Below are 4,770 nucleotides of genomic sequence, written 5' to 3'. Positions count from 1 at the left end.
GAAGAAAAACCTATCGCCGCAGCAAACAAAACCCCTGGTCAAAAGGATATGATGAGAACAAAAACTGCTCTTATCACGATGGGAATGGGCACTCAACTGAGGAATGTTGGGACCTCCAACGACAACTGGCAGCTAAATTCGCAGCCGGAGAAATAAAGGGAGTGGACCTTAAAGCCACCACCTTATCAGAAAGAGGTCCCAGAGACACCCCTCCAAAGCGCGATAGGTCACCTGAGAAGGATATCACCCTCTTTGTGCATGATATCACCCTCTTTGTGCATGAATAGGATACATCTTGAGGATGAATCAATGACTTCTATAGAGCATCAAAGAAGGTTAAATCCTAACCTGGATGTTGAAAGAAAGAGATTCTTAAACTCTTGGATGCTGGTATTATTTACCCTATTTCAGATTCTAAATGGGTATCGCCTATGCATGTGGTTCCAAAGAAGGGTGGTATCACTGTGGTAAAAATGACAAGGATGAATTGATACCAACTAGAACCATAACTGGCCATAGGATGTGTATTGATTATAGAAAGCTCAACTCTGCATCTAGAAAGGATCATTTTCCATTGCCATTTATTGATCAGATGGTTGAGAGACTTGCAAACCACCCTTTTCTATTGCTTTCTTGATGGGTATTCAGATTCTTCCTTCATCCATACATCCCGATGATCAAGAGAAGACAACATTCACATGCCCCTATGGCACCTTTGCATATCGAAGGATGCCATTTGGGTTATGTAATGCTCCAGCAACCTTTCAAAGGTGCATGATGTCTATCTTTCTAATATTTCATTGAGGATATAGTGGAGGTGTTCATGGATGATTTCTCTGTCTACGGATCTTCTTTTTCTGCTTGTTTGTCCAAATTGTGCAGGGTCCTACAGAGATGTGAAGACACCAACCTTGTGCTGAATTGGGAGAAGTGTCTTTTTATGGGTCAAAGAAAGGATTTGTACTTGGGCACAAGATTTCAGAAAAAGGCACTCAGGTGGACAGGCTAAGATTGAAGTGATGGTTAGTCTCCCCACCAACACAGTGAGGACATCAGAAGTTTCCTTGGCCATGCTAGATACTATGAAGGTTTGTCAAGGACTTCTCAATGGTTGCTAGGCCAATGACCAAGCTGCTATGCAAAGAGGCACTTTCAGCTTTGATTCAGAATGTCTTGAAGCTTTTAAGAAGCTGAAAGGTGACCTGGTTAATGCTCTTATTGTCCAGCCACCTGATTGGAATCTCCCATTTGAGATCATGTTTGATGCTAGTGATTTTGCTGCTGGAGCTGTTTTGGGGCAGAAGAAGGATGGCAAGACTCATGTGATCTACTATGCTAGCCAGACATTGAATGATGCTCAGATGAGGTATGCCACAACTGAGAAGGAGATGCTGGCCATTGTTTTTGCCCTTTGAGAAGTCAGAAGTTACTTGTGGGGTCAAAGGTCATTGTCTACACTGATCATGCTGCTTTGAGACACCTCTCGGCCAAGAAGGATGCCAAGCCAAGACTATTGAGGTGGATTCTTTTGCTTCAGGATTTTGACTTAGAGATCAGAGACAAGCCCGAAATTGAGAATGGAGTGGCTGATAACTTGTCTAGGCTGAGGATTGAAGGTGATATCCCTATCGATGAAAGACTTCGTGAAGAGCAAATCATGGATATTAGGGCAGTGGTTGCAGTTTGTGAGACAGGCAAGAAGATTGAAGAGGTCAAGGCATCTAAAGAGAAGGAGCCTTGGTATTCAGATTTTGTGTGAATTACCTTGTCACTGGAAAGGAAACCATTAGAGCTTGAAGGTTATGCCAAGAAGAAAAACTACAAGGAATTGGAGAGGTACTACTGGGATGAGCCATTTCTCTACATCCTTTGCAAGGATCATCTCTATAGAATGGCAGTGGTTGAAGAAGAAGTTGATGGATCCTAAAACAATGCCATGGATCTTCATATGGAGGCCTACCCCTCCCAAAAGTAAGGTTCTACAAGCTGGATTTTGGTGGCCACATATGTTCAAGGACCACACAAGATTTCATCTCAAGTGTGACTCTTGCCAAGGAGAGGAAACATCACTAAGAGTATGAGATGCCTCAATCCTTGAAGTGGAGTGTTTGATGTTTGGGGAATAGACTTCATGGTTGATAAGTGATGGGGGTTGATACCTGGTTTCACCCATTATCATTACTACCATGGTATATAGTATTTTATTATATAACTAATGTGTTTTCTAGCCTGTTAGGTATGTTTTTCAGGTTCAGGAATGTTTCGTGATAAGTGATGTTTTTGGAGCATTTTTGGAGTACAAGAGATAATACACCGAGTTGAACATTTATAACAAGTCGGAAGTCAACATTTAGAGAAGAATCGATCGATACTCATCCAGAATTGTCGATCGATGTAGCTGAGAAGATCCGGTACTAGAAGATTAATCGATCGATACACAGCTAGTGTTGTCGATCGATATCGAGGACGAAATGGTTTAGCCGACTACTTCACCAAGACTTCACCAAATTACGAGATTGCCCCTGACGAGTTTTTAACCAAATGGAAATGCTTAAATATCCTGCTTAAGTGTTTTGATGGCAAGCTTTGAAAAGCAAGAAAGAAAGCAAGCTTTGCAACCAGAGAGAAAAGCAAGCAGAGAGGTGTGAGAGAAAGCTAGAGTTTTATATGTTTTGAGATATTGGAGAGACATTGAGAGATTTGTGATTGAACTCCATTTGTTTTCTATTCTCTATCTAATGCAATTATTTTACCTATCTTGTGTTATAAATTGCTTAGCTATGTCTGAGTAGTCTACTTGTTAGATCTAGGGTTTAAATAGGTTTGTGGGATTAGCCCCAAACTATATTTGCTAGTTGTGATATTCATCAAATGGATTGTAACCTATGCTTGTTCTAGAGTAGCTAACTAGAGAATAGATCACTAGGATCCTTATATCTTGAATTATCTGTTTGAACTAGTTGTCTCCTTGGAGAAGAGCTAACCGCCCTCCTTGAGACCTAGTGCTCATTATCAGCTCGCGCCTAGGCATTTCTAGAAGCCGTCGATCGATATCCCAACTGGACAATCGATCGGCGCTGCAAAAGGTGTATCACTCGATATCTCTAAAGGATATCGATCGACTCTTTTTCTGGTCAAAAGATGACAGTTGAGATCAGAGATCTAGTTATTTACCAGTGAGACATCACTGAGTGTTAAGCGGCTGAGTTCTTTAATATCATGCAAGCAACTTATTAGGCATTTATAGATATTATAATCTCCATTCCTGAATAATAGTCCTATGTCTAACCCTCTTCATTATCATTTAAACAACGATCATATTGTTAGTTAGAGCAACTACCTTGCTCATTTTAGGATTGTCATTTACATTCATCATAAAAACCAACTTCACCTAGGATTGATTAATTGATTAGATTTAATTGGTTCTCTAGCTCCTCGTGGTTCGATCCCTAACTACTACAGCTGAACCTCTTATTTGAGAGAGTAAGGCTCTATAGGGTGATTTGAGAGCATATCAAATTTTGGCGCCATTGCCGGGGAGCTATGATCGCCATTAGATTTAATTTTATCAATTTTAGGTTTTTCTTTTTCTTTAATCCCTTTCTGATTAAAATTGTTCTTGTATTTTCAGGTACATGCCCAGCAGTACCGGAAGCAATAAGGGGAATCAACTACTATTCTCGAAGATCCTCACACCTTGAAACGTTCAATCCGCAAAGACCTACGCTCCACATCGATCAACAGAACCGCAATACTGTCGACTGATACTCACGTTCAACCGTCGACGATACTCAGACACTACCGTCACCGATACTCTTCGCCGTTCCACATCGTTCGACACTACCCACCGTACATCGATCGATACTAATCCGCGAGGCATGGTTGCGATTGTTATTCTCACGCAGGGCGAAAATGGAAACCTGTATGACCAGGATGGTCATCTGCGTAATGCAACAGGTCAGAAGCTAAATGCACAGGGAAACATAATCCCTGAACCAGAAGCTGAGGCTACCGAAGAAGCTCAAACACGATCATTGGCAGACTACAATCGTCCTGATGAGTACTACACCAACATATCAGCTATTCGACTTCTACAGATTCAGAAGCCGAACTTCGAGCTCAAACCTCAGTACTACTCTCTCATGTCACAAATACCCTACGCTGGGTTATCACACGAGGCACGTGCTGAAGACTTAGGAGCAAAATCGCCACTTTCGCGCAAAAGCCTGGTGAGACTTTTAGACGCGTGGATCAGATTTAAGTTTTTCCAGCGAGACTGTCCACACCATGGATTCAATGAAGTGAAGCTGCTAAGCACTTTCTACAGAAGTATCGCCTTGAGGTATCAGATGGCTCTTGATACTGCTAGCGAGGGGAACTTCAACACCAGGAGAGGCTGTGAGACTTATTGAGAACCTAGCAACAGAAGCAGCACCAAGAAACTGACTCTGATAAGAAGAAATCTGTTGCAGCCATCAGGGAGGACCAGATGAGTGAAGTCAGAGCTAAGATAGATGCTTTACATGCATTTCTAGGGAAGCTAGTCTGCTCAGCTGAAGAAGGAGAGGCTAGAGAAGATGATACAGAAGAAGATGTGAACTACATTGGAGGTACTGATTCAGAAATATGGAAACAGCGTGTGGCAACATAAACTTTTTTGGCAGTGGTCAGAAGAGTAACTACAACGAGAGTTCACAGTATCAGAAACCTTTCACCAACACCAGGAACTATGGCAACTCAGCTTACCAACCCACCACCACCCACCCATGA

The 4,770-nt window shown here is 41.9% G+C and overlaps 1 non-coding gene across 1 annotated transcript; it reads right to left on the bottom strand.

The window, feature by feature from the left end:
* Positions 1 to 4,189: 4,189 nt before the first annotated feature.
* Positions 4,190 to 4,294, bottom strand: LOC130498186 (small nucleolar RNA R71). The gene has a single exon (XR_008937107.1). It is a non-coding gene; the product is annotated as a small nucleolar RNA R71 (small nucleolar RNA).
* Between the last annotated feature and the right edge of the window lie 476 nt (positions 4,295 to 4,770).

This window comes from Raphanus sativus, chromosome 7 (assembly GCF_000801105.2).
Source record: "Raphanus sativus cultivar WK10039 chromosome 7, ASM80110v3, whole genome shotgun sequence".
Lineage (NCBI taxonomy): Eukaryota > Viridiplantae > Streptophyta > Magnoliopsida > Brassicales > Brassicaceae > Raphanus > Raphanus sativus.
The sequence above is the reverse complement of the archived record's forward strand: the minus strand, read 5'-3'. Positions and strand labels throughout refer to the sequence as shown.